Source organism: Sciurus vulgaris, assembly GCF_902686455.1.
Source record: "Sciurus vulgaris genome assembly, chromosome: 7".
Taxonomy (NCBI): domain Eukaryota; kingdom Metazoa; phylum Chordata; class Mammalia; order Rodentia; family Sciuridae; genus Sciurus; species Sciurus vulgaris.
In genome coordinates, this window is record NC_136467.1 from 130,142,413 (window position 1) to 130,151,922 (window position 9,510).

At 35.9% G+C, this 9,510-nt stretch overlaps 1 pseudogene across 1 annotated transcript; it reads right to left on the reverse strand.

Annotated features, from left to right (window-relative positions):
* Positions 1-2,123: 2,123 nt before the first annotated feature.
* LOC306666327 (ubiquitin carboxyl-terminal hydrolase 12-like) lies at positions 2,124-4,375 on the reverse strand (annotated as a pseudogene). The gene has a single exon. The product of its transcript is annotated as a ubiquitin carboxyl-terminal hydrolase 12-like (transcript).
* Between the last annotated feature and the right edge of the window lie 5,135 nt (positions 4,376-9,510).

The following is a 9,510-nucleotide window of genomic DNA, read 5'->3' on the forward strand; positions in this document are numbered from 1 at the left end:
TTTCATACGGCTTAAAGAAGCATAAATCAGCAAGACATGACAATCATAAATATTTTTGCCCCTAACAATGGCGCATCCATGTACATCAAACAAATTTTTCTTAATTCCAGGAACCAAATAGACCACAACACAATAATAGTAGGTGGTTTTAACACACCTCTCTCACCATTGGACAAATCTTCCTAACAAAAATTGAAGAAAGAAATCATAGAACTGAATAATACAATTGATAATTTAGACAACAGAATATTCCAGCCATCAATGAGTGAATACACTTTCTTCTCAGCAGCACATGGATCCTTCTCTAAAATAAACCACATGTTATGCCACAAAGCTACTCTTAGCAAATATAAAAAAAACAGAGATAGTAGCTTTCATTCTATCAGATCATAATGGAATGAAATTAGAAATCAATGATAAAATAAAAAACAGAAACTACTCCAACACCTGGAGACTAAATAATATGCTATTGAATGATGCATGGATGACAGAAGACATCAGAGGGGAAATAAAAAAAAAATTCTTAGAGATAAATGAGAACAAAGGTACAACGTATCAAAATCTCTGGGACACTATGAAAGCAGTAATGAGGAAAATTCATTGCATGGAGCACATTCAATAAAAGAAGGAAAAGTCAACAGATAAACGACCTAATATTACAGCTCAAAACCCTAGAAAAAGAAGAACAGATCAACATCAAAAGTAGTAGAAGACAGGAAAAAACTAAAATCAGAGCTGTAATCAATGAAATTGAAACAAAAGAAATAATTTTAAAAATTGACAAAAGTTGGTTCTTTGAAAAAATAAACAAAATTGATAAACCCTTAGCCACACAAATGAAGAGAGAAAACTCAAATTACTAAAATTCATGATAAAAATAGAAATATTATGACAGACACTATTGAAATACAAAACATAATTAGATACTATTTTGAAAATCTGTACTCCCACAAAATAGAAAATCTTAAAGATATCAACAGGTTTCCAGAGACATATAATCCACCCAAACTGAATCCGTAGGACATACACATTTTAAATAGATCAATTTCAAGCAATGAAATAGAAAGTCATCAAAAGCCTAACAACAAAGAAAAATCCCGGAGCAGATAGATTCTCAACTGAGTTCTACAAGACCTTCAAAAAAGAGCTCATTCCAACAATACTCCTCAAAGTAGTCCATGAAATAGAGGAGGAGGGAACACTTCCAAACTCAAACTCATTCTATGTAGTTAATATCACCCTGATACAAAAACCAGACAAAGACACATTGAGGAAAGAAAAGTTTAGACCAATATCTCTAATGAACATAGATGCAAAAATCATTAATAAAATTTCAGCAAATCGCATGCAGAAACATTAAAAAGATAGTGCACCAAATCAAGTGGGGTTCATCCGGTGATGCAAGGTTAATTTAACATCCAGAAATCAATAAATATAATTCACCACATCAACAGACTTAAAGTTAAGAATTACATGATTATTTCAAGAGATGCAGAGAAAGCATTTGATAAAATACAACACCCCTTCATGCTCAAAACACCAGAAAATATAGGAAGAGTAGGAACATTCTTCAACATTGTAAAGGCTATCTATGCTAAGCCCATGGCCAACATCATTCTTAATGGAGGAAAACTGAAAGTGTTTCCTCAAAAAACTGGAACAAGATAGGAATGCCCTTTTTCACCACTTCTTTTTTTTTTTCCCATAGTCAACAGTTTTAGTAAAATAACTTTAGAAAATTTAGAGAATTTAAAAAAATTTATGCCTGAAAAGAGCTCAATAAAAAAATTGAATGCCTGATTATTTTGAATATAATTTTCATTGTTTCCTGCAAGTTACATTCAACCACTGTCAGACAACTTACTGATGCATGGGAAAATGCCAACTGCAATGGTTTACATACATTTTACATTATATTTATTACGTCTTAAAACCCTCAATGAACAAATTTTAATTTCTGAACACTCAGATTTATAAGGTTGATGGGGGGGCTTGTTTTTGGATTACTGGTCTATTTCTTCAAAATGTAATCTTGAAAAGGATTTTAGCTACTATCCAGGTTTCTAGAGTTACAAAGAATATATTACTTCTTTCCAAGGTAAAAGAAAAGACATTTGATAACTGCAATGACATGAATTTTTCCCAAGTGTGGCTCAACTTGGAACATTAAAATATTCAAGAATTCTAAAGACTGGTATATCACCACTGCACCAGAATTACTTTTTTCATTCCAAGAACTACAGGGAATTTTTAAGTTTTTATTTTAGTGAAATTAATGCAGAATAAAATAACTGACTTATAAACTATGATAAAAGAATAAATATTTAGCCAGAGATATCAGTTCCTCCTGAAAAAGAATATTTACCTTCTCTAATTGCAATTTTTCTCAAGATATCTTAGTGATTTCAGATAAAATTTAAAATTCACTTTAAAAATAGAAACCAACTAAAGGACTACTTAAGCTGACACAACTAATAAAAATATGCTAAAATTTACTGACAGAATCATGGGCACTTCATACAATACTTAGACTCTACCAGTTTTAAGTAAAATAAATAAGGAAAAAATTATAATTACAAAGCCAGTCTTTCCCCTTGGGGAAACAAAAAGCCACTTTTGACCAATTGTTCCCTACATATACATATACTGTATATTATTATAAGCTTCTTCAGAGAAGCAAAACATATTTGTCTTCCTGACACTGGATTCTAGTATCTGTTAGTTTTTTTATATCAGGAAGGCAACTGAAAGTGTTGGGCCCAAAAGTATTTCTGGTGTATGCTTCAAAAGACCATGGAATATGCTTCTAACCATACCAAACACAGGCATGTGTGCAGTGTGTTGAGAATCCTCTCCTTAAATCATCAATACAACCTAGCACAGATTCCAATTCTTTCTACCGCACTCCCAAAGAATTCAAATCATTATTGGTGCAATTAATAAAGAGAAAATGCATATCAACAACTGGAAGGCTGTTTTACAAGAGGAGCTGGTATCTCTGATTTCGTTTCCTTGTTGTATGGAACTGCACAGACAGCATGATACCTGAGCAAAGAAATCAACTACCATGATAGGAAGGGCTTGTCTTTGCTTTATTGTGTGCAAAGTGTGCTACTGCCCCCTGAGCTTCCTGCATTTCTCTTTTCTTGAAAAATCAGTGCTTGATCCTTTCCAAAATAACCAGAGAAGAAATGAGGCAGAAAATATCTCTTCATCACGGTTTCCCCTCAGTCCCGAGGCTGATAGAAAAGGATGTAACCAGACTCAGAGTTCTTTGAGATATCTGATGTCAACCCGTAGAATTCTTCAATAGCTTGTGCATCTATTTTTTCTACAATGTCGTCATCAAACAACAACCAAAAGTCATGACTCTTAACTATTGCAATATAATGGCCTCGATTGGGACCACTTCCACAGTGAACCACAACAGCAACTAGGTCGTACATTCTGTCAGGATTGGTCGCATCACCTGAAGCGTTAAACAGACGGAGTTCTAAAGGAAAAACTACCTGGTAAGAAAGTTTTGTGTATCGATGAAGTTGATCCATATATTTAAATCTCTTCAGGTGCAGAGCTAGAATCATAGGCAGTTTTTTAACTTTCATCCGTTTATGTGCTTCCTGCTTGCTACGACACTCTTCACAGTAATATTTGTATTCACTGCACACAGTTTCTGTGTTGCTAAAGCCCCTTAAACAGTGAGTAATTGATGTGTTTTGTTCCACGTCAACAGAAAGGTCTAAAAAATCTTCATCTTTGCTGCTTATAGTTTCACAAGTAAGACATCTGGTTTCATTAGTTAATGTTCCCTGAAAAATCTCATGTACCCACGTTGGGTCTGGTGTGCTGTTATTATTTTCATTATCAATATTTCCATTAGGTAAATGACCATTTTGTTTTTCCTGCTTTCTCTCTTGTAAAATGTCAGCAATTGTATTTAGTAGGTAATTTAAGAATTCATGGGCATCTTGCTGCATGTAGTTGTCAAAAAGTTCATTTTCTTTCCGTAATCTTGTTATGAAGTTCTTCGGAGGAATTACTCCAACCTTTTTCTTCTGAGTGGCTATGCTATGGAAGAGCTCTGCTAAGAACGTAAGAAGGTTCTCCTTCTTCCTAGGCTGACTCTTGTATGCTAGAACTTTTTCCCGGAGGACAAAAATAAAGTGCTTGAAGAACTGAACTGCAGTAGCAGGTATTCCCAAAATTGACTAATCCAAAATAGTGCTCATTAACTGGAAACTGTTCTGGACCAATCTCTTTCTCTAATGCCGAGGCATTGGCGCCCATGGTACAGATGGAAGCGAATTTGGAGACTGTCATTAGGATTTCCATCCGCCCAGCGCCATCTTCCACCCAATCACAGCGGAGGCGGCAGGCGGGGGAGGAGAGCAGCCAGCCCCGCTCGCACCGCAACCCAGGGGCGGACCCCAAGCCTCGGCGGACCCACGCACAGAGCCTGCAGGGCCGCTGCTGCTGTCGCCACCCGCGCACAGGCACTCGCGGCCTCGGCCCCAGCCTCCGCCTGCCGGCGGACCGCCCCCGGCTCCGCCCCCGGCGCAGGGCGCAGCCGGGGCCTCATCACTTCTATTCAACATCATCTTTGAAACTCTAGCAGAGCAATTAGATAGACTAAAGAAATTTAGGGGATACAAAAGGAAAAGAACTCAAGCTATCCCTATTTGCCAATGATATGATTCTATATTTAGAGGAGCCAAAAAATTCCACCAGAAAACTTCTAGGACTCATAGATGAATTCAGTAAAGTAGCAGGATATAAAATCAATGTGCATAAATCTAATGCATTTTTATTTATAAGTTATGAATCCTCTGAAAGAGAAATTAGAAAAACTACCCCATTCACAGTAGCCTAAAAAAATTAAATAAAATACTTGGAAATTAACCTAACAAAAGGAGTGAAAGACCTCTGCAATGAGAACTACAAAACGCTAAAGAAATTAAAGAAAACCTTAGAAGATGGAAAGATCTCCCATCTTGGATAGGCAGAATTAATATTGTCAAAATGACCATACTACCAAAGTGCTATATAAATTCAATGCAATTCCAATTAAAATCCCAATGATATTCTTCATAGAAATAGAGCAAGCAATCATGAAATTCATTTGGAAGAATGAGAGATCCAGAATAGCTAAAGCAATCCTTAGCAGGGGAGAAAAGCAAGGGGTATTACAATACCAGACCTTCAACTATACTACAGAACAATAGTAACAAAACTGGCATGGTATTGGAACCAAAATAGACAGGTCTATCAATGGTACATATTAGAGGACACAGAGATAAACCCACATAAATACAGTTTTCTCATACTAGACAAAGGTGCCAAAAATATACAATGGAGAAAAGATAGCCTCTTCAACAAAAGGTGCTGGCAAAACTGGAAATCCATATGCAACAGAATGAAACTATACCCTTATCTCTCACCCTGCACAAAACTCAACTCAAAATGGATCAAGGACCTTGAAATTAGACCAGAGACCCTGCACCTAATAGAAGACAAAGTAGGTCCAAATATTCATCATGTTGCCTTATGACCAGACTTTCTTAACATGACTCCCAAAGCACAAGAAATCAAAACACGGATCAATAATTGGGATAGATTCAAACGAAAAAGCTTTTTTATCAGCAAAGGAAACAATCAACAATGTGAAGAGAGAGCCTACAGAATGGGAGAAAATCTTTGCCACACACACCTCAGATAGAGCACTAATCTCCAGAATCTAGAAAGAACTCAAAAAACTTTACACCAAGAATACAAATAACCCAATCAACAAATGGGCTAAGGAAAGAGAAGATACTTCACAGAAGAAGATCTGAAGCAATCAACAGATATTTGAAAACTGTTCAACATCTTTAGTAATAAGAGAAATGCAAATCAAAACTACCCTAAGATTCCATCTCACAAGAATACAAGCAACAAAGATTCCATCTCACAAGAATACAAGCAACAATAGATGTTGGCGAGGATGTGGGGAAAAAGGTACACTGATACATTGCTGGTGGGGTTGCAAATTAGTGCAGCCACTCTGGAAAGCAGTGTGGAGATTCCTTAGAAAACTTGGAATGGAACCACCATTTGACTTTGCTATCCCACTCCTTGGTTTATGCCCAAAGGACTTAAAATCAGCATACTACAGTGACGCAGTCATATCAAGGTTTATAGAAGCTCAATTCAAAATAGTTTGTGGAACCAACCTAGATGCCCTTCAGTTGAAAATTGGATAAAGAAACTGTGGTATAACTACACAATGGAATATTATTCAGCCATAAAGAAGAATAAAATGATGGCATTTTCAGATAAATGGATGCAGTTGGAGAATATCATGCTAAATGAGGTCAGCCAGTCCTCTCAAACCAAAGGCCGAATGTTTTCTCTGATAAGTGGATGATGATACATTACGGGGGTGCGGGGGGTGGGAGGGAGGCAAGAATGGAGGTAGGATGTGTTGTATACAGGAAAAAAGAGGGGTGAGAAGAGGGTGGGGGACGGAAGAGTAACAGAATGAGACAAACATTATTACCCTATGTACATGTATGATCACTCAAATAGTGTGACTCTATGTACAAACAGAGAAATAAAAGTTGTAACCCATTTGTATACAATTAATCAAAAAAAAAAAAAAACAACTACTACATGTGTAGAATAGTGTCTGGCCCTCCACCGGTACTCAATATGTATTTGTTGAATAAGGAAATGAATAAACATACTTATTAACAACTCAGGAAGGTTTTCTTGATATTGTTAGATGGAAATATGTCCCCTCAATGTACATTGTTTTATAATGACTTTTTCATTAGGCCATATATTACCTAATTGTTATTTTGTTTTCATGACTCCTTTTTGCTTGTAGGATTTTGGAAAACACGTGAACTAAATCTCTTATTTGTCTTTATGTAGGGAAACTCAGCTTTATAAACAATGATTTTTATTTCCCTAAAGTCAGAATAATATTTTTGGGTGAACTAAATTGTATGTGAGAGGATGCAAAACAAAATCCTATGTGATTATACCCAGACCCATTGATTTGTGTCCAAACCAAAGGGATGAAGAAGAGTCTGGTGGTAAAAACTAGAAGAAATGGCAGAGGAAGGGGGTGCCTCTGTTAGATCACTTTTTCATTAGCTGAATAATAAAGCCTAAAACAGAATGGAAGAGAGAAGTATTCTACACACATATGCAAAGCTGAGAAAGGCAATTATGCTTTGGACTCCAGAGAACTCAGAGCTCATGTGAGAATTTCTTGGGAATTCCAAGAAATAATTAAAGCAGATTTTCATAAGCTGCATACTTATGATACCAGATAAATCAACAACTTCCTGTTCATGATCACTCTTAAATCAGGTCTGCATTATGGATACTGTTTCAGGAAGCACAGGTTAGGGTTGTACAACATCACGTGGCCCAGATTCTACCACAAAGTGGATATTCAAAAATGTTAGTTGAATAAATGTTCTCTAACAGCTGTGGAGACTGTAGGGGACAGAAGTTCCTTACAGAATAACAAGGGGCATGGTGAAGGGAATGGCAAGCTCTGATCTTTATAGAAAGCAGAAAACAATTAAAATATCAACAGTCTTTTCTGGAAGGTTTCTTCTCATGATCTTCATTGCTGCATGTCACATTGACACAACAGAAATCTCTGCTTTTAACACTTCCATAATTTCTACTTAAGAGTCCTGAGAAAGTTCTTGCATAAGCTCTCATTCCCATTCCCCTGGTAAATGGAATTCTCCTTTCATTTCCTAATTTGATCCTGCCACACTTTGTTACTATTTTACCAGTGCCTGTTTTGACAAAATTGGTGCTGATGTCAGGGCATTGATTCACTCAATTACAGTTGACAGATATCCCTGTGTTCTCTGGAATCCAAAATGCAAACACATAGTTTTGCATACAAGTTGAAGCATTCTTTTCTACCTTGACAGTATCTACTTCTATTGTGTGAATACTTCACTTCTGCTTAAAATGGGCTGGGGATGTGGCTCAGTTGGTAGAGTGCCTGCCTCAAAATGGAAATTTCTAAGAAAAAACTGTCCCTGTAGTCTTCTCTTTCCTTCTATAAAAGTCTTCTTTTTCACTGAGGAGACACTGGGGGAGACAAGGAATGACCAGGTAAAGTGAGGTTAGTTCTTGGGCAGAGGAGGAATGAAAACTCAGAAATGAGCTATGGTCATTTTATGCTGTGTGGATTGCAGAATAGAGGAAACATGCCTGTGTAGGGGAAAAATAATGTAGATTTACTGAAAAGTGAAGAGAGGCACTGAGTGCCACTTCAAATATGGCTCATGTCTTAATTTCTTTGATCATCAAAGGGATTTTTACCTCATTTATTTTAACTTCCATTTCATCTTCCTGCTTTACCAAATTGAATTCTTCCTAAATTCAATTAGTTATGAAGAAACACCTTCCTTTTTTGTTCATAGCTTGGATCAAGTTCATAACCACCGGGCTCATTTACCCAGAACTCTCAACTACAGGAAAATTTTTTCTAGCACTTTCGCTTTTTATTTTCATTCATGCCTATTATTAACTGTTATCCCAGGCTCTTTCTATGATTCTCTTTTTATTGGTTCTTTTTAGTTTCATATGACAGCAGAATCCATTTTGAAATGGAGCATGGAAAATATATCTTATTCTAATTAGGACCCCATTCTTGTGGATTTACACAAAGGTGAGATTCACTGTGTTGTATTCATATATATACACAGGAAAATTATGTCAGATTCATTCTACTCTATGATTCTTTTAAATAACTGATCTAAATATGAAAACATTCATTTATAGATAATTCTAGAGTTATTTCTAGAAAACAAATATTTTGGAAGGCTGATGAAAATCTTCTCAATAAGGTGTATAGATAAATTATTTAAACTTTGTCTAAATTTGCCATTAGACAAAGTCTTTTATGATGTTGGAAATGTGATAAAAAATGAGAAATACATGAAACCACCCAAGAAAATTCTATAACTGTAAGAAATGCATATTTTTCACCAATATAGAAAAAAATATAAAAACAAGAATTACCACAATAAAGTACCCTATTCCACTTTAAACATTTTCATAGTTTGTTAATCACCACAACAACCCTGTAATGTATATCTTATATTGTCATTATGTAGGTACCGAGTTTTGGCAGAGCCAGGATTGGAATTATGATTATTGATCTGGAATCTAGTCCACTTGTCACTAAACCTTTACTGCATCAGGAATTTCATACCTTCAGAAAGCAGATGCCCATTAATTCCACAAGTGGTTATTAGGTACCTATTAGGTTTGTTAGGCAATGCCTAGTGACCTTGAATAGAACTTGAACTTGTATTGCTTATATAAAGAAAGACATGATTTCTCCTTGTTTCTCTAAACTTGCTCACTTACTGGGTACTTATACTAGGGCCTCCTTGTCTTGGAATTTAACTTCAAAGTCTCACTCAGAGGTAATAGAAAATACAATGAAAAGTACAATATATCACATTTACCTGTGATGTACAAAGTTGA